Below are 21,884 nucleotides of genomic sequence, written 5' to 3'. Positions count from 1 at the left end.
TGCTACAGATTACTTCATGGCTGACTACTTTTGACATGATTTGTCATTAAACATTAAAGCTTGGTTTATGGTGGACTCGTAGATTCTGCACTTGTCATTTCTGTGCCGAATCAGGCCAAAACAACTGGGCAGAATTTATATGCTGCAGATATCAAATGATATGCTCCCAGACTGTATGGGGTGGTGTCGAGCATATGTAACATGAATAATACGTGTTTCCACCAGCTTTTAGGAGCTCTTGCTTGTCCACCATGTTTTCTGTGCCAGACAGTCTTTATAGTTCCCAGTTTTTGGAGGTGTGTGGTGCAGAAAAATTGGGACTTTAGAATCCCGCACAACGGGTGTGTTGGCTAAAATGATCTAATTTCACTGCATGGAGCCTTGTAGACCTCACAGATGCATCATGCATAAACCACTCCTAAAAAGCTAAACTCGAAACCTCGATTTGAATCCTAGTCCAATGGACCGCGACACCACAGTGTTAATTTGTTGTTGTGTTTTTTGACAGGCCACAATGTTATCATTCCCAAACAGTATATGGTCATTAAAATGTAGCTTTGAAAATCATTGGTGATGCTCTGTACACCACTGTTTTCTGTGGAGGCTGAAAGAGACAAATTAATTTATTGAATGAAAAACCAATTTAACATTGTCAAACCCTGAAGTTGTTATGCATTGACCTATCAGCCATTCCCTAAGATGTGTCCCTCCAGGTATTCCAGTAATTAGCAAATAGATAAAAGCATGACAATTCTACATTTTGCATTGTTATTGAGACATTTTTTTCCATTAGGCAAGGATGGTGATACAATGAACCAGTACTGAATTTAAATTAAATTATGTGACCAACGTTTGTGTTTAGACGCCAGCAGGAAAATGTTCACCTTGGGAAGCTTTATAATTAGGGGTTTCCAGTGTGAAGGAGAACTAATGGGAAACCTATGATCCATAGTTATTAGGAGATGGACTAACATCTACAGTGAAGAAAATAAGTATTTGAACACCCTGCTATATTGCAAATCATGGAGGGGTCTGAAATTTTCATTGTGGGTGCATTTCCACAGTGAGAGAGATAATCTGAAAAGAAAAATCCAGAAATCACAATGTATGATTTTTTTTTTAACGATTTATTTGTGTGATACAGCAGCAAACAAGTAGTTGAACACCTGACAAAACCAATGTTAATATTTGGTACAGTAGCCTTTGTTCGCAATTACAGAGGTCAAACGTTTCCTGTAGTTTTTCACCAGGTTTGCACACACTGCAAGAGGGATTTTGGCCCACTCCTCCACAGAGATCTTCTCTAGATCAGACAGGTTTCTAGGCTGTCATTGAGAAACAGAGTTTCAGCTCCCTCCAAAGATTTTCCGTTGGGTTTAGGTCTGGAAACTGGCTAGGCCACGCCAGAACCTTGATATGCTTTTTACGGAGCCACTCCTTGGTTTTCCTGGCTATGTGCTTCGGGTCATTGTCATGTTGAAAAACACAGCCACGACCCATCTTCAATGCTCCGACTGAGGGAAAGAGCTTGTTCCCCAAAATCTCACAATAGATGGCCGGGGTCATCCTCTCCTTAATACAGTGCAGTCGCTCTGTCCCATGTGCAGCAAAACACCCCCAAAGCATGAAGCTACCACCCCCATGCTTCACAGTAGGGATGGTGTTCTTGGGATGCAACTCATCATTCGTCTTCCTCCAAACACGGTTAGTGGAATTATGACCAAAAAGTTCAATTTTTGTCTCATATGACCACAAAACTTTCTCCCATGACTCCTCTGTATCATCCAAACGGTCATCGGCAAATTTAGGATGGGCCTTGACATGTGTTGGTTTAAGGAAGGGAACCTTCCGTGCTATGCATGATTTCAAACCATGACGTCTTAGTATATTACCAACAGTCACCTTGGAAACGGTGGTCTCAGCTCTTTTCAGGTCATTGACCAAGTCCTGTCGTGTAGTCCTGGTCTAATTCCTCACCTTTCTAAGGATCATTGAGAGCCCACGAGGTGATATCTTGCATGGGGATCCACTCCAATTGAGATTGACCATCATGTTTAGCTTCTTCCATTTTCTAATGATTGCTCCAACGGCGGACCTTTTTTCACCACGCTGCTTGGCAATTTCTCCGTAGCCCTTTCCAGCCATGTGAAGTTGTACAGTTTTGTCTCTGGTGTCTTTGGACAGCTCTTTGGTCTCAGCCATGTTACAAGTTTGAGTCTTACTGATTATATGGGGTGGACAGGTGTCTATATGCAGCTAACGGCCTCACACAGGTGCATCTGATTCAGGATAATACATGGAGTGGAGGTGGACTTTTTAATGCGGACTAACAGGCCTTTGAGGGTCCGAATTCCAACTGATAGGCAGGTGTTCAAATATTTATTTACAGCTGTATCAAACAAATAAATCATACATTGTGATTTCTGGATTTTTGTTTTTTGATTATCTCTCTCACAGTGGACACGCACCTACATTGAAAATTTCTAAGTGGGAGAACTTGCAATATAGCAGGGTGTTCAAATACTTTTCTTCACTGCATAGGTGAGCTGTAAGAGGCAGGTCATAGTTTTTGGTTGAAGGTATAGAGTAATTAATCAAAGACATGTGATAAGTACTGCTAATAATACTAATAAGTACTTGAACTACTTTTAGGGTAACAAGCGACGTAGGCATGTTTACCGGAGGTTATTTTATTCAAATTCAATTGGTATGAAAATTCTCTGCCATGTCACAGCAAATAGACTAATATTTGGCCCTAATTCAAGATCCAAAATTGTAATTATACTCTGGGTTCAATACCTCAAGTTTGAGAGAGTTTGGTGTCAGGACCTTGAACAAAACAATCAGCTTTCCATCACATCGTCAACAGTTTTACGCTGAAGTAAAAGTAATAGAATGAAGGTCACGCATAATTCCAAAACCATTCAAACAGGGCTGATGTAAGACGCTGAAAGCCCCCCTGAAAGGAATACCTTCAAATATCAAGAGCTGCGGTGTGAAATTGAGTTGTGCTCTGTCTACACTGAAACATAAACGTTATCATGTAACACTGCACACAGGGCCTTGCTCCTCATAAAACATCCATTGGAGCTTACCGAACGACCCTGGCTTTCACAGCAGGTCAAGTCTATATCAGCAGAGGTGGGGGCTTTTGAAATTCTCCGTATACTCTTTCAATTAGGGATCCTACTGTGGACTGTGGGGCGATCATGAAGACAAAACTTTATCTTGTATAGGTAGAAAAATAAAAGAGGGTGAATTGTGAGAATAAACCTTAAAAGGTCTCGGTCACTCATATCACAAGGCTCATAAAAGTTAATTCCAGGGTCAACAACCAGCTGGTGGGGTAAAAAGGATGAGCTAAGGTGACTGAGAGGGGCTGCAGGAACACAGCAGAAAAGAGACTAGCCTTAATCCCCTAAACTTCCTCCTGAAGGCAGCACTTTTTTTTTTAAATTCCGGATTTATCCTTTTCCTGGGGAGGGGATGTTATCAACTGATGCTTTCTTCTCCCCCGTAACCCCGTTTCCTTTCCCCCCTCTGCGATGCATCTGCCAGGTGTGATAAGGCAGACAAACTTTTACCTTTTTACAGGGCTATTAAAACCATTTTTCCCTGCAGTTTTGAAATGATTATCGCCTTAGGCCCACAGTTCCAGGTTAGCTGATAGCTCACCTTCATCTGGCCATATCTTTGTGACTCTTTGAGGTTCTAGTCTGGCTGGGCGGTTGAAGATTATATGCATTTACTAAACATCTTGAATACCGAGAGAAAACGGCAAGAGATGGATGCACGAAAAAGGATGTGAAGAACTGAAAGCGTTGGACTTTCACAATGCTGTGGTGGATGATAAACGATACAGTGACAGCTCTTCCTCATGTTGTCTGAGGCTTGGATCGACTTAATGTGGGACACACATTGTCAGGTAAAGGCCAGATGCAGCCCTTCTTTATAGCTTTTATTCATCCTTTTTGTATTGTGCATTAGAAAAAGAATATCCATTTAGAATCCAAATACTTTGCAGTCTTTTGGCAACAAAAATCCATGTTTGACCTGAAGGGGGTTAACCATAAAATAGAAATTAAGAATATAGTCACTTACAAACTGCCACAGTAGACATTTATTAACCTTCCTGACACTAACGATTCTCTGGTGTGGAATCTTCCTGGCAGCAAACACTGTCATCCATATCTGATGTAGCATCCACTCATTAGAGATCCTGTATCAATGTGCTGCAATGGCAGCTGCTGCTGCATTCCTACCATGAACCTGGTCCTCATTTACCCGTCTTTCCGTTGACCAGTTCGAGTTTTTAATTCATCGGAAGACTGAAACTAACTGGATGTTAATAAAATAAATACAAAAAGAATCGTTTTGCAGTTGAATGACTTTTTACTGTCTACTGTGTTTGTTTACAATACAGTCTTATCTTATCCTAAGATATTGTTGTCTAACTTTGGCACCGGTTTCCTACACAAACTATTTTCAGAAACGTTCCAAAAGTGAGAATTCTATTTCAAAATTGACATTTTTTTTTATTAAGTGCATTCAAACTGTTTTCATCAGCTTGAAAGGTAATGCTGCCTCTTATCTATTTTGTGATCTCATTGTGTCCTTATCAACAGCATACTTTATTTTGGTGTCTACTAATTTATTTTAATTCTGTGTGATTGCCTTTGTGGGCGGCACGGTGGATCAGCTGGTAAAGCGTTGGCCTCATAGTTCTGAGGTCCTGGGTTCAATCCCGGACCCGCCTGTGTGGAGTTTGCATGTTCTCCCCGTGCCTGCGTGGGTTTCCTCTAGGCACTCCGGTTTCCTCCCACATTCCAAAAACGTGCAACATAAATTGGACACTCTAAATTGCCCCGAGGTGTGATTGTGATTGGCTGGCAACCAGTTCAGGGTGTAAATCGCCTCCTGCCCGTTGACAGCTTGGATAGACTCCAGCACTCCCCGCGACCCTCATGAGGATAAGCTGTGAAGAAAATGGATGTATGCCTTTGTGTTACCATTTCTTCACAAAACAATTTTAACTGACTACCACAAAACCTTGTGATGGGGTATCTCTTGGGTCAATGAGAAAAATGATACATTTCTTTGGAAGCTCCTGCCTCCCTCTTCCCTCCAACACATTTTTCTTTTAGTTTCTAATTTCCCTCTTTACTTATTCACCGTCATTGTTCTTTTTCCAAGAATTACTCTCAGCATGCTTTTGATTCTCTGGAATTGCCTTACTGGTTAGTAGTTATACAATCAACTGTTGCCCTGGCAGCTCTACCAGCCCGCATGGTCTTTTGGACTGGCTTGGTCAGAGTTTCTATTGCACTAGTTCAAGTAAGCGTGTATATGTGAACATGGTCTGAGGGGAACAAAATGAGAGCCATCAACATGAAATGCTTAGTGGTTAAATTCAGAGCTCAAGAGTTCATTCAATCTGTAAAGGTGGAAAGGGACCTTTTTTTTTTTAAGAAACTTTCTTACATAATAATCTTACACCTCTAGCTATTATTTTGCGAGTGAAAGATATATATTAACATTCATTTAATTGCTCTTGAGGTATTCCCTCTTGAGCTGACCTCTGCTTCTTTACAGCATAATTACAAAGACACATCCAGGAAGGTCAGCGACCTTGCAATCTGCATAAAGAATTAAACAGATGATAAAGCAGGGTTTACAACAACCAAATGATGAATTATCAGCCCGTGGAACCTGCAAATTAATTTTTAATGTAAACCTTTACAACAAGTCATGTGGGAAGGAGTGAGTATGTGGTTAATAAGACCAACTGGGAGGCATAAAGGTTACTGGAGTAATAATGCTGAAAAAAAACAAAAAAAACCATCTGTTTTAAATGTGTAGAGTTGAAGCTTGCATCAATTTCAAATAAAATGTTATGTGATTGACGATAAATGTCAAGTCACTTGTTCTTTGACATTTTCTTGTTTTGGGACCGCTAATGTACTCTTCAAATAACTCCATTTTGACGGCAGCCGTGCTGACTAGATGGGAAAAGTCTATAGTCCCAAATTTATTTAAAATAGAACAGATTTCAAGCAGTTAATTTGATCATCCAACCAATGCTGCTTATCCTCACGAGTGTCCCAGGTGTGCAGGAACTTACACCCCGGCCTGGCTGTCAGTAGGGCGCACATAGTGAGGACAAACAACCATTCAACCTAAAATTTACACAAAATGACAGTCTAGAGTTTAAAATGAACCTTTTTGAAACTACTTTTTTTCATGTATTATTTGTCCTATTAAAGCGACACAAACATTAAATTTACGCCACATACCCGACCTTGCTCCCCAGGGTGGTGCAAGTTTCTTATGAGCAAGAGCTTTCAATAATTGAGATCGCTATTAATCATCCGCCCCTGTCCATGCGTCACAGCTACTTCCTGTTTCATTTAACAGCCCTTCATATTGCCAGAGACACACACACACACAAACGCACGCGCACACCCCTCCCCATCTCAAATAACTCTCTTCCCTCTTTTCTTATAATCTGACATTATTGGCAAATGCATCTCCACCCTGACTGTGAATGCCTCGAATGCCTGAAGTCCATCAACAATTAAAGGCTAGCGTGACAGAAAAAGGCTCGGTCGCCAAGCGCTGATGGTGGCGTTGATACAATTATCTCATTTTGAGGAACAGATGCAATTGGATTAGAAGCACGGCCCTCATGAAAATCTCAGAAATCAATAGTACAGCCTAATGTTGGCTCTGAATCAGTTTTCTGCAGTACCAGTTATGTATATCCTCAGAGATGGGAAATAAACGATAGTGAATTAGAGTTAATGCAGCGAATGCATATAGATCTTTATTCATTATCAGAGATGTAAAATTTTGAAGTACAGTGGATGTAAAAAAAAAAGTTTTTGTGCTCTAAATAAAAATGATACACAGCCCTCAACGGGATCAAGACAAGCCCAACATTTTTGGGACTCATTACTGAGGCAAGTCCAGACCATCAATGTTCTTTTTAAAAACCCATCCTTTCATATTCCAAGCCGTTGATCCTCTCAAGGGTCACAGGACATTTTAAAAACCACGACAAGGTAAAGATCATTCTCTCTCTTTTCTTCTTTTTCAAATGCGTTGGACTCTTTCACATCACAACTTCCAAAGCACAATGAAGTTGAAGAATAGCAGATACGTGATTGGCTCAATTGAGCCAGACAGAAAATCCAGAGTTCAGGCGAGACGAGACTTATCGGTGTCGAGTCCTGTAGAAGACCAAGACTTTCAAAATGTGGTCTTGAGACCAGTCTTTAGTGTTACAACACTAGGGGGTGGCATCAGGTATTTGAAGAACCCTTTTCGTGACGCTGCTCTGATAAATCCTAACAAGGCTACCCCCTAAAATGTGTGTACTATCTTAATCTATGAGCTCTACTCCCTCAAATTTTGCCCGATATATATTTTGTTCCTTTGAAATGTGTCACTGCACTGAAGGAAACTAATCTTCCTGAGACTTTGGAGGCAGTACTTACCGCCCCAGTGGAACAAAGCATGGAGGAAAAAAATTTGACATTGTGCAGTATAATGGCAAAAATATATAGGATCTCTGAAACTTAGCATGAAGGGCCACACCATCAGAGACCGTAATGCACCTTATTCTCACAATAAAACTTGTAGTTACATGTGATCAACAGCTCAGGTTTCTAATATGTCGGTTGATCCTGATTCAATTCAAGGGAACCTGGTGATCAAAAGATATTTCTGTGAATTATAACCTATAACTGAGTTTGGAAGCTTTGAGGCAAAGTCATCAATTTGACCATGCTTGGAACAACCAGTGCTAAAATCACAGAAAAATCCCACACAAATTACTTGGTGGCAGTTGTCATAGATTTGGCTGCGCTTTTAACTGAATGTGTGTCAACAGGTCTTGGTCATCACTTATTTATAGTGTTTATTCTGGCTCTTCCCCAAACGAGGCAAAGCAACAGATCCGCAAGAGAAACAGGAGGGGTCGGGTTGATCCAGAGGCCCACCCCTCAACGGGGGCCCTGGAACAAACCGAAATTTTACATATTTATGGAGTCAGAGGTGTTGCTGCAATCGTGTCGCCCCAGCGCTCGAGTCAAGCTACGGCCACTTTTCAGTAACATCTGTATGTTGTGTTGCCATCAACCCGATTTTTCCACACTCTACCTGACTGAACGTGTGATAGCTCAATAAATGCATCTCGTTTTTAGCTAAAAGCATATTTATGTTGCTAGAGCCAATGCTGCTGTGCGATCAAATTCAGGCTACCCCACCCCCCACCCTCATCCCAGACTCATCAATTACGTTTTTCATGTGCACATGGTTAATAATTCCCTGTGATTCCATCGTCGGATGCCGAGACTGTAGACTTCCCGGGGAAAAAAACAACTTGCAGTCACAGAAAAAGGGTGCATTCCAAAAATACGGACAGATCTTAAAGGAATAAACGTCCAAGATGTTGCTCAATTGCTGTGTGTTTTATTGCACCATTTCAAAACCCCATCAACAAAAACTTTTATTTTAATCACTGTCCAAAATTATTGAAGATGTCAAATAACCGGGCTCACTTAGAAATTCATCATCATTCTTCATTTAGATTATTGCTTTCCAATAAAATGTGATCTGTACAGTAGGAACCAAGGTTTTCATTTTATCTCTATAGTTTGTGATGGGCATTTTTTTTTTCGTTTTTTTTTTTTTCGTTTTTTTTTTTTTTTTTTTCGTGTATGCTTTTGTTTGATACTCCCAGACTTAAAGCCAAATAACTAATTTTCCATTTACCCTGCTGATGTCCACACCCTTTACTGCACACTGCTAATAAGTGGTTGGAAGTGAAAAAGCATGCTGTTTAATGTTCATCTGCATCAATTGTCAGCTGCTGTTGCCGTGGTGAAGCAACTCCTGCTGCGTGAAAAAGCATGATGTATTATCACTTCACCTGGCTTTGAAGAGGCTTCACCGTCCCGCAGAGCTCAATGGTTACCCATTTAGAGTACTGGTGGCTGTAGCAGGGTCTTGATGGGAGGGAAAAATCCTTCTATACAATTCTTAAGAAAGTGGGGCCCAGCTTTCCTCGTGTACAGCACGCCACATGCCTCTCATGGCGAGTAAAAGGCTGAGAAAAATCACGCAACCTCGAGGCTTAGTTTTGCACAATAACGTTTGCATAAAGGAAAAACATGTTTTGCAACCTTTCTTTTTGGGGACTGCAACTTCTTTAAATTTTGATTTGCTAAACTGTTAATTTCCTTGTGGGCAAAACAACTTTAAAATAAAGGCTCTTAATCTTATTTAAATACCAAAGAGCCAAAGCCGCTACTCATTTTGCAACAGTATTTTACAGTTTGGAATATAATCCTCATAAAACAGTGACCAGAGTACATACTACTACTACTACTGTATATGTTAATTTTGGTTACAGGAAAATGATGTACAAGTATACATAATCGCTGTTTAAAATGACTGCATTATTTTAATGTACAGTATGTATGTTATCTATTAGAATTGAAATGTCTTCAGACCTATTAGCATTTTGTTTGTATTCTGGGTTATGATGGCCTCCTAATGGCTGCAATGTCCTTTAATAACATCCATCCGTCCAGCCATATATCCATCCGTTTTCTGAGACCCTTATCCACACAAGGGTCGTGTGAGCACTGGAGCCTATCCCAGTAATCTTCGGGCAGCAGACGCGGTACAGCCAACACTTAGACTGGTTAATAACATGTAGACTGGTCTTGATACCTGTAATGTTTTGTTAGCACTAGCATGGCTACCCATACTGTGCCAAGTTGTGTACAGCGTGTGTGCAAATTTTTAATTAAAGTGTGCAAGTGTTAAATTTATTCATATAGGTCCTGTAGCACATCAATATGTTAAAGTGAATTGAAAAATGGATATTCCATTTTCCGATAACTACTCTAACAACTGCTACTGCTAAATTATTGAATGAATGAAACACTGGAATACTTTGGGTTCTCCGTTTATCTTTTTACCATGGAAGAAAATGTTCTTTTTAACTGTAAAAGTATGACATAGTTTCCTTAGTGCTCTTTCTCTTTTTTTAAAGACTTTATGAATTTTTAATGAAAAAATGAAGCTAATGAAAGAGCGTGAGTACTTCAAAAAGCTCCTGATGCCGATGAAAGCCTACCGCGTGTCTAAGCAAGTGCCAGCCATGTTTAAACGTGTCTTGCAGGGATTCACAACATATGGTGGACATGTGTTGGGAACACTCAAAGGTTATCCTGGCTTGTCGTACAAAGATTTTGAGTAATCACTGAAGACTTTTTAATTTGGATCGGATCAAGTCAGCCTTATTATCTTCAGGATCTGCTAGATCGCCAGACTTTTGGAATTCATTGTTCGGCGCCAATTCAGCTGTCGTCTGGTCCTTGTTGTGAACATATCGTGGCGGTCGTCTCCTGAAGATGACATCATTGCACATCCTGCTGCAAGCGGCATGGCTGATTACGCCGGCTCACCTCGTGATGAGCGCCCTTCCTGTGTTGCACCGAAGAAAGATGAGGGACCACCTTTTTCCCTGCAAGGCAATCAAGTTGACAGCCATCTTGGCGACTCCGAACTGCAAAGCTTGTTTAGATATTTTTCACCATTTCATTTCATTTATTCATTTATTTATTGTGTCACAACAAAGGCTGAAGTTAAGCTCTTTATTCCAGAGGAGGCACAGTTGGCAGTAACTGGTGGTTGTCATCATCACATTTCAAGATCTGCAATCATTTTATTTTATTCTCTATAATGGATCCCCTTGGTCTGTCCTATATTTTAGTTTTTGACAGTAATTTTCCCCTCATGGGCTTAATATTACACCTCGCATTTGCTTTAATTTTTTCCCCCTCATTATCGGACATAGTTTAATATTGTTACATGAATGTATTGTAGGAATCAAATAGCACTTTTCACCCAAAAAACATAACTTTGTTTTTGAATAAATGAATGGTTAAATGTAAAAAAATCAAGTCCAGGTTCTGAATGAAGACAATGCAATTGTTTTAAGTCAGTTTACTGACATATTTTGTGACAGAGAAACCTAAGTTTCCCTTTAGCCAGCGGGCCAAACATCTGTTCATAGAATTTTGAGTGTTGGACTGTCCCGTGAACTTTATAGGAATGACTCATATAACATGACAATAATGACAAATATGTCTTGATTGTGGACACTGTGGATGTTTTTTTTTTTTTTCTGTGACAGGTATATTAAAATGTACATGTACACCATACAATAATAAATGTGAAAGTCTTTTTGATGACCTAGCCTGCTAAACCTTTTTTTTTATTGTTTCTGATTACATAGTACATCTGAAATTTACATCTATGTATCTATTCACATTTTTTCCTGCTATTCTCTGGTTACTTTAGTAGGGGCAGCAGCCCCTGTGGGATAAATGTTATTATAAAGTCTGAATGTCTGGACTATGGTACCTCCAGTAGTTTTTCCAGTTAGAGATACCATGTACTTATTGTTAATTCAGGAGCATAAAATTAGCTGCACTACAGTACACGGTCCCCTGCCAAACAATTATAACATTAACAATTCTTTGCAGCCAAGAAACAAGGATGCCTATCATTTGGGTGGCACTTCATTATGACAATGACTTATCAGCTGGCCTGTTGGGAGCAATTCCATTGGCTCTTTTTTTTTTTTTTAACCCGCTTGCGGGAATAAAAAGACGGGAGTAAATGAAAGTGCAACCACACGGCGAAATAGTGAGAGACTGCTGCTATGCTAAAAACTCAATAAACGCAACAGCATGGAAGGGAAAAGTGATTAGCAGTAAAACTAATAGATTGTGGAATGCTGTGCTAAAATGCCATCTCAATTGCTTCCTTTTCAGTCGGAGATTACAAGTTTGAATCGCATCTCTAATGCAAATGTAAATTAGTACAAAGGTCTCCCTATACTGTTTGCTGCTGTTATGTTTCATATTTTAAGACTGCGCTGTATGACTCTTTTTAAAGCGCTCACCAGTGGAAATAATGTGTGTAATTTCCAGTGCAAACATCAGAAATGAATAAGAATTTCTGTTCCAGAATGTCATGCATCTTCAATGAACTGCTGATCTTATCCGAGTCCACTCTCCAAATGCAGATCATATTGAATCACTCTGTGATTGTCCCCTTTTCTCCTTATCTCCCAGAGCTTTTCTCTTCGTGAAATGCACAGGAGACAACGCTTCACTGCGCACAGCGATAAGGGGGGTGGGGGGGGGGGAAATGGAAGGAGACGAGTTTACCTTCGATTTATTATGCCAGCATGAGGGCATTCTAACTGATGTCTTGGCTGAGACTGGAAATGGCGGGCATATGGGACACCCTCCGCTGCAATGCAATATTCAAAGAGATCTTACATAATTCATTTTAGATCCTCTGTTTTTTGGGAGAGCCAGCCTCAAAGTGTCACTGGCAAGCCCTTTTAATTTGACAAGTCTGTGAAGATGGTGTACAAAATCTTGACGGCTTGGCTTCTCGACTTTCTCGCGGGACGGGTTGATATTGGGATGATAATGAGCCTCCCGTTTCAAAAGAAAAGATGAATTAATAACCAGTCATCTGTCTGAAAGGAATAGTTCAAAGGGCATCAAAATCCCCTTGCCTCGTGCGGCCCCGCGTCTAAACGAGGGTTAGCATGATTCATTTACGTCATACAACACTGGTTAATAAATAAATGTTTACTCTTTTGATGTCTGAATAGAAAGAGTAAGCAACCTAGTGGAATTGCCTAGAAGTTCAGATACAAGTCAAGATTCAGCTAATCTCAAAGTACAAAAATGAATGTGGTCCAAGGTCAATTGACAATGTCATGTATGGCGGACATGGAAGTAGGTTTAAATCACATACTGTATGTGCACGTTGCAATTAAGTTGAAATGTTCACGTTTCAAGCAAATTCCAAGTAATTATAGTGGGGGTAGGAGGGGAAGGGGAGATCAAGCAAATCAAAAATCAAGCCAAGTCATTACTTGATTTCAGCAAGTTGGAAGTGATCTCATATAATGGATGTACTGTATGTATGATGGTAAAATGTCATTTGACTGATTTATAATACAAAAGTACATTTACACCTCTAAAAATCAATGAACAAAAACTCGAGTATGAAATATTAAATAAATACAAAATACTAATAAATAATATTATTGCAAAGACACGCTGATTTCAACATCTTGAGCAATCCTTTTCATGCATTCCATTTTACGCACATTATTTATTTTTACCTTGCTTTTCTTTATGCACTGATAAAGAGAAGTTCTCCTATCTCGTTGTACAGTGGTATAATGACAAATAAATGGCAGTCATTTATTAGCATTCATTCCTAAATGCATATGCACTTATACTGATAACATTTGTCTCATTAAAACTTAAATTATTGACACATACTAGATTGTGTTTGATTATCCAGATGTCCTCAATGTTGTGTGCCTTGGGTTTTCCAGACTTATTTTATCTATAGACATCATAATCTATTATTGTCCTCGAAATATAGTATATAACTCTTGATTTTGAGACAGTATTTATTTTGTGGTGGCCTGTTACACCGGTCTCACTCAATGACGAAGCAGTTTCGGCTGGTCCCAAGTGGACCCTTGTCCCACCCTCCATAATTTTAAACGATGGCCAATCTTGTTTGATCCAAATGCAAATTGCTGCATAGAATAAAAATGCTCGGTTTTATTTCTGGTGCAGCTCACTGCTTTATGGTGGCATAACGTTTGTTCTCCAGCTGTTTGCCAGGGAGCTCCATTGTCCTACTAAAGTCAATCCGTGCACTGTGGCTATAAGGATTGTGTTGGCCACAATACTGATAATGATGTTTTGCAGATTTGCCATTCCTTTTGATTATGTTTTTACTAGCTCGGGTGTGCTAGTTATCATTTTCATTCCAAACATGCTTTCTCTTTTCGCTCTCTCGCGCTGTTATCTGGGTCACATTGCATAAAATCACTTGTAACTGGAGCACATATATTTTCAATCCACCAGACTTTTCAATCATTCATCTCCTTTATAGAGAGTCTTAAAACACACACAGCAAAACTACACACTGTGTTTTTTAGCCTCACCTGGAACCTGTTTACTTCTCAAGTGGTCCAAAATATATCGGTGAAGGCCAATGAGAATGTACGAGAACAATATGTTATTGATGTTAGAGCCAGCCCATTTGGACCACTTGTACAGTAATTATTCCAGCAACCTTAGACAGCCGGGTCTCTTGCAGCTGGACCAAAGAAGCCATTAGTGAATTATTTAGGTAGTTTAGATACAATCCAGTTAAGAATGCAGCCCTATGGGGGCACAAACCAGTGCAATCTGTTCGCAGATGATATTGTCATATGCAGTGAAAGCAGGGAGCATGCAGAGGAACAATTGGAAAGATGGAGACATGCACTGGAAAGGAGAGGAATGAAGATTAGCCGAAGTAAAACAGAATATGTGCGTGAATGAGAAAAGTAGAGGGGGAAGAGTGAGGCTACAGGGAGAAGAGATAGCGAGGGTGGACGACTTCAAATACTTGGGGTCAACAATACAGAGCAATGGAGAGTGTGGTCAGGAAGTGAAGAAACGGGTCCAAGCAGGTTGGAACAGCTGGCGAAAGGTGTCTGGTGTGTTATGTGACAGAAGAGTGTCTGCTAGGATGAAGGGCAAAGTTTACAAAACAGTGGTGAGGCCGGCCATGATGTACGGATTAGAGACGGTGGCACTGAAGAAACAACAGGAAGCTGAACTGGAGGTGGCAGAAATGAAGATGTTGAGGTTCTCGCTCGGAGTGACCAGGTTGGATAGGATTAGAAATGAGCTCATTCGAGGGACGGCCAAAGCTGGATGTTTTGGAGACAAGATTCGAGAGAGCAGACTTCGATGGTTTGGACATGTTCAGAGGCGAGAGAGTGAGTATATTGGTAGAAGGATGCTGAGGATGGCGCTCCCAGGCAAAAGAGCGAGTGGAAGACCAAAGAGAAGGTTTATGGATGTGGTGAGGGAAGACATGAGGGCAGTTGGGGTTAGAGAGGAAGATGCAGGAGATAGGCTAAGATGGCAAAAGATGACACGCTGTGGCGACCCCTAACGGGACAAGCCGAAAGGAAAAGAAGAAGATACAATCCAGTTAAGCTTTCCATCATACAGTTTTGGAAGATTAGACTCCGGTTTGGTTTGTGGTAAGGTAGTGGCTGTTTCAACCACAAAAATAGTACATGAGGCAATGTTAATAACAGACAGCGATGACATGTAAACAATAGTTAATAAATCACTTTGTATCCCTGGACAGCATTACTCCACTGGACAATAATGACATTTAATTTAATAATGTTAGATTGACATGCCTCTAGTGGACCACTTTTTCTCTATTTTCTATGATGTGTATGCACGAACCATGACAGGCACCATGCAGTTTAAAGTTATCATGGTTTTTCTTGTCATTATTGTAATAATGATAATTGTGTATGTCTAATGATTGTGAGTATTTGATAAACAACTGACTGGACTGCTTTTGAATGATTTTTAGAATCACATTTTCACACTCATCTGTAACTGTATTTTACAGTGTTAAAAAAAAATTGCAATTATTTATGCCACACCTGCCGTAAAGTAACAGCACTGGCAATTACCAAAATAATATTTCATGTTGTTTCCCTGGTAGTTAATGCATCAGTAAAATAGCAGATATTTTCATTGGTTGTTTGACTGCGAAGTAGCAAAGATATTTGGAGAACAATAACATTACAGGACATTAAAAAGTCAAATTGGACTGATTGATTCGTGAACCAACAGCAACAATTTAACACTTCCTCGATAGCAATTTTTGTCTGATGCATGAAGAGATCTGTTTACATATAACCTTAAATCAGATGTTATATATTTTTTTAACTTTTTAAAACAGTTCCCATGGGTCTTAATAGCATGTCTGTAATATGATTTCCTCAAATATCCCAAGCCTAAAGAAATATAATGCACTATTCGCACCCTATTTTTTGTCTTGCTGAAATTAGCTTGCTTGTTTGATGCAAGTGAAATGGAACTGTTGCCCTGCTCTATTCACTGTTGAGACATTGAAGAGTATGATTGATTACTTTACCATTACTGCATGCTGAGCCACATATCTAAAAAATAAATAAATAAATAGTAAACGGCAACGCACACACAAGATGTGACCACATGGATGTTATTTCTCATCATGGAAACAGAATCTTATTACAAAGTGAACAAATTACTCTTAATATTGCGAAGGAAACATCGGCAGACACAAATACCTCATCCATAACTTTACTGAGCTCGAGTATTTTTACGCTTCTTAGAATCTAACTCCATTAGCCAGCACAATTCTGTACACCTGACAAAACTCAGTCCTGCTCTACTGACCTTTTTCCTTTGACAAAATGTTTCAAGTGTAGTTTGGCTTGTTAGTGACCAAACTATGTACAACTTTGCAAAGTCGTGGGTAGGAGCAGTTTCGTTTCACTATTGATGTGAGGGCAGCCCCAACAGAGAATCAAGTGTTTGTACAAAAGCATTTAATAATTTTTTTTTTCCATTTTACTTCCCCTTTAACCTGTAAAACGGCTATTTTTTTCCCAGCTTGAATGACTTCTTACTTATTTATCCACAGAAGCAATATACAGTACTTGCAGTCAGCAAAACATCACTGAAAATGAACCACCCGCAGGAAGCACAATGCTTTTATTCACAAGAATCCTTCATTCAGTCCATCTTAAATGCATATATTCACTATCAATCACATTCATCCGCCATTCTTATTGTTCATTTATTGTTAAACTCGGTGAATGGATGTTTTTTTGCGAGTGCTGAATTCATATTCACCACCACGCTTGAGTAGCTATTGTGGCTGTAATTAAAATAGGTTCAAGCTCAGGAATAATTACTTGGACTGTTTCATTTTCTCTTTGAGTGTGAGCCAGTGTATTTTGTCCGACTAGAAAATGGTGAAAGCAACATTCCTGTACTTCTCGGTGCTGTTTAAAATATCCCCAACTCCATTTCAATGACTGCTATTGAAACAGAGGGACTACCACAGAGGGAATCGGGGGGAAAAAACAAGAAACTTTTTCTATGTGGTGTGCGACAATTATCTTTTTGACAGCCCTGACAACTCTACTGAATTTGTTACAATGTAACTATTTCTTTGCTAGGTTCTTAAATGTCCACGACAGGCATGCATTATGTTAAAATGTGCAAAACTGCCTTTGACAAAGCCAAACGGGAACAAAGCGGTATTAAAAGATGTGCTCCAATGATCCCAAGTCTTTCTTTAGCAATACAACAACGTTATACCAAGTTGAACGGAAGGTCACACTGGTAATTTTTAAATTTTTTTATATATAATCCTACACACACACACACACACACACACACACCACACACACACACACACACACACACGCATGCACGTGGTCTGGACATCCACTAGTGAAAACATTGAATTCCATTTTTGCCAGTACCTGGTGTTGTGAAGAGGAAACAAGTGTTTTGGCACATGGATATTTGGCTTTGAGTGTGAACAATCAGCAGTGTTATCTTGAGCGGCAAGGTTTCCCCCAATTCTTTGTCGATATCATTGTTACAATTATTTTTATTGTACTTGTTATCAGGCAAACATGATCTATCGTTGGCATATTGAGCAACTGCGAAAGAGCAGAGACTGTTGCATGCACAGCCTTTCCCCATCTAGTCAACAGTCACATTATTTTAAGCTCCAAATAGTATAGAAGAAATGTTCAGGGTCATTTATTTATCCATAGCTGCGCTCTTTTTTTGGTGTTGGGTCATGAGCCCTGACTCGAACTTAGGTTGCTACATGTGACCCTGCATTAAAGCCCAGATGTACTGCACTGTGGCAGAACTGTGTATCAAATAGCCTCCTGTATGTCATAATATATAATATTTAAATCCAATATCTTGAGCAGAATTTACACAGTGGTACTTTGACACAAATACAAAATGAAAACACTCAAAAGGAACATGGACCAGATACTCCCATTGAACTAACCACATGGTTCATGGTGGACGCAGGCTGAAGTTAACTTCTTCTCTTTTATTAGGTTTTATATTTATATTTTAGAAAACTTCTTTAATAAAAACTTAACAAAAGGTGTTGTTATGGACGGGGGCGGGGATTAGACAGGCATTTCAGTTGGAAAATATGATTTATATTTAAACTAAAAAGATTCAAAGTCACTCATTTTTGCATAATAAGCTCCTGTGCTGATCTCTCAAGTAGAGCAAATGAGCCAGGAAGTACAACACAACAAACAATAATAATATTAACAAGAATATGAATAAGGATCACATAACTTAACATTAATTTCTTCATGTAGAGTTCAAGTACATTAATTATTAAACCAAAGAGAGGTTGGCCACACAAAAACGCAAGTATATTTTTACTATATATTTATTTATCCTTTTTACCATTTTAAAAAACAAATCCTTTTAAAAAGGGAATGATGATAATTTGAAACAAAAATTGGGGAATTTTTACATCGACGACGAGTGAGAATCTAGACATATGCCGCTTTTGTGGCTTTGCTCTTGTGCCAGTGAGCGCTCGTGCAAGCAGTGATTTTATTGTTCTCCTTTTCTCTGCAAGAGAAGAGTGGCTTAGAACATGAATAATTAGTGACTGTGATAAATTTCAGTGAGCGCCATCCCAGAAGGCCAGAAGTCTTACTCAAAGACGACAGCCTTCCGCTGTCTCTAAATGAGCCATTTTGAATACGTCAGTCAACAGGCAGTTGGGAGGTTTGACTATGTTCTGCTTAGTCTTTGGAACATTTCTTTATAATTACTCTGTGCTACATTTGTGTGCAAATTAAGATATCATGTCCAATTAACGCTCACTGAAGGCAGGCACCATATAGTGGGTAGCACAGTCTGCTAACTGAACATGTGTACATTCCTTGCTTTTTTTTTTCAGGAATGCTTCATGGTTTTAATGGATTAAGAAAATGTACGGTGATTAAAAAGTGAATTCCTGCCTGCATGTATGTTAAGGTCATAATCGTTTCGCAAATTGATTTGAGAATAAGGTGAACTTAAGTCTTGATTTCAACTTCAAATAGGGAAATATAAATTGATTCAATGGCTGATTGTTTGTTTTTTTTTTTTTTTTTTGCAAAATCCAGTCTTGAGCATGCTGACTTTTCTGATCTAGGATTAGGATTAGGAAATGTGTATACCTTGTGAAATTAATAGAATTATGCTCTGATGGTCTGATGGTCATGAGAGGAAAATACCACGGACCCCTGTTTGGAAATGGACCAAGGTTTGGGCTAAACTCAAACAGGCCAGGTACATGATTGGCCCCATCTGAAATGTTTGCCTCAATTAAACAGCTTTCATTCTTTTTGCATCTACAAACAAAAAAATATTTGAATACCTCTTTTCAATTATTCTCTGAGAAATTATATTTACCCAGACCTGAATTTAATGAAACCATCACTTGGCTGAGTCGGAACATGTTCAAGGAAAGATAAGAATATGTACACAATAAATGAGCATTTTGGATGAAGTAAAAACGAGAAATGTTTTTCCCATTTGAAAACTTTCCCATTAAGATGACATCAAAATAAAACCATAAGTCATCACCGCTTTTACTGACCTGCAAAAATGACTCACACTACAAGAAATGCTGTCAAAACTTGTTTTGCTTGTATTAAGTAACTAGTAACTAACAGAATGCTTACTAGCACAGCCAATGCATCACATAGGCATTATCTCTAAACAGTTATTACTCTTTTTTTTCTTTTTGCCTTTACTAGCACATCTGTTGGTACAAATATATACTTATATATATATATATATATGATACTTGAAGAGATAACACACAGCAACTACTGCAGGAAAAAAACACCATATATAGACACAGTATATTATAGATAGATATCTTCTTTCGGCTTGTCTCGTTAGGGGTCGCCACAGCGTGTCATCTTTTTCCATCTAAGCCTATCTCGTGCATCCTCCTCTCTAACCCCCACTGTCCTTATGTCATCCCTCGCAACATCCATCAATCTTTTCTTTGGTCTTCCTCGCTCTTTTGCCTGGCAGCTCCATCCTCAACACCCTTCTACCAATATACTCACTCTCTCGCCTCTGAACACGTCCAAATCATCTAAGTCTGCTCTCTCTAACCTTGTCTCCAAAACCAAAACTTTGGCTGTGCCTCTAATGAGTTACCTCAAGTTCTGCTTCCTGTTGTTTCTTCATTGCCACCGTCTCTAATCTGTACATCACGGCCGACCTCACCACTGTTTTTATAAACTTTGCCTTTCATCCTAGCAGAGACTCATCTGTCACATAGACCACCAGACACCTTCCGCCAACTGTTCCACCCCGCTTGGACCCGTTTCTTCACTTCCTCCCCACACTCTCCATTGCTCTGTATTGTTGACCCCAACTATTTGAATTCGTCCACCCTCGCTATCTCTTCTCCCTGGAGCTTCACTCTTCCTCCTCCGCCCCTCACATTCATGTACATGTATTCTGTTTTACTTCGGCTAATGTTCTCCTTTCCAGTGCGTACCTCAATCTTTCTAATTGTTCCTCCACCTGCTCCCTGTTTTCACTGTAGATCGCAATATCATCTGCGAACATCATAGTCCAAGGGGATTCCAATCTGACCTCATCTGTCAGTTTATCCATTACTACCACAAACAGAAAGGGGCTCAGCACGGAACCCTGATGCTATCCCACCTCCACCTTAAATTCTTCTGACACACCTACGGCACATCTCACCGGTGTCCTGTACTATTCTAACATATTTCTCCGCCACACCAGACTTGTGCATGCAGTACCACAATTCCTCTCTTGGTACTCTGTCATAGCCTTTCTCTGGATATACCATATCAAAACAAACCCTTTTTTCAATATAAAATGGTAGTGTATAAATTAACCTTAGGGGTGTAGCTGGTTGGTGTTGACATGAGCTAATTTGTGGTACAAGACTGCATGTTTTGCTCTTTGTCTGCCTGAAGACTACAGAAATAAAAAACAGGAAACCGATCTAGCAATAAGTTTTATGTAAATGTCAGAGAGAGGAAAATGTCAACTTACTGCGGCAGTGGCTCCAGGATTTGTTTTGATTAGAGTGATTAATTCTAACTCCTTGTAGGTTTTTTGGGGTTTTTTTTTGGGGTATGGGGTTCATGTTCCTTTTGTTTTCCCCCTTGGCTTTCACATCAGTTCTGAATCAGTCTGGATTTCCTGAATGACACGTGAATCACATAAGCACTTGGAGTAATGGCCGTTACAGCACGTCCAAGGTGTAACGCACATCATAATTGTGAGGGGAAAAACACGTTTTATCGTGTTTATTGGATGAAAAAGTGTCCCAAGTTCATTTGGTTATCATCACAATTCACAGAGGAGCAGCACAAAGGAGATAAATCAGTTCAATCCCATTTACACCCGGGCAGAGGATAAGAAAAACAAAAAAAACAAGACTTGAGTAGAGCCTGGTGCCACCTGACTGATGAATACGCTCATGCATGTGGACACTTGGCTGCCGCACACAGAATAACAGGGAGGGAATCTGGCACTTCATCAAGAAGACCCACTAGTGGGAAATCGTTGCGCAAGAGCGATGAGGATGATTCGTTTATCTAGCTTCCTCCGTGATGCACAACTGCTCTCTCTTTTGTAGTTAGTCTCATCAAACACTAAATTGTTTAGATGAACTCCTGCATGGCTTTTGTGGCTCATCAGTTTGTTTTTATTGTTCATTGTATGAATACGATCAAGGCTTGCAACTGCCTGGTGAACAATTCAGGGTAGACCCAACCGCTCGCCGGGAGTCAGCTGGGATTGACCCGAGTTCACCTCTGACCATAACTTGGACAATAGCTTCAGAAAATGGATGTGTGAAGA

The 21,884-nt window shown here is 39.7% G+C and overlaps 1 long non-coding RNA gene across 2 annotated transcripts in view; it reads left to right on the top strand.

The window, feature by feature from the left end:
• The window catches only part of LOC133492828 (uncharacterized), an 83,176-nt gene that overhangs the window by 9,243 nt on the left and 52,049 nt on the right, over positions 1–21,884 (top strand). Inside the window, exon 3 of one of the 2 annotated variants that reach the window (XR_009792759.1) lies at positions 10,324–11,066. The exons of the other annotated variant lie outside the window; for it this stretch is intronic. This is a non-coding gene — a long non-coding RNA (uncharacterized LOC133492828). Of the gene's footprint in view, positions 1–10,323; positions 11,067–21,884 lie in introns of those variants that run through there. 2 annotated transcript variants of the gene reach the window in all.

The sequence above is a fragment of the Syngnathoides biaculeatus genome, chromosome 19 (assembly GCF_019802595.1).
Source record: "Syngnathoides biaculeatus isolate LvHL_M chromosome 19, ASM1980259v1, whole genome shotgun sequence".
Classification (NCBI taxonomy): domain Eukaryota; kingdom Metazoa; phylum Chordata; class Actinopteri; order Syngnathiformes; family Syngnathidae; genus Syngnathoides; species Syngnathoides biaculeatus.
The sequence above is the reverse complement of the archived record's forward strand: the minus strand, read 5'-3'. Positions and strand labels throughout refer to the sequence as shown.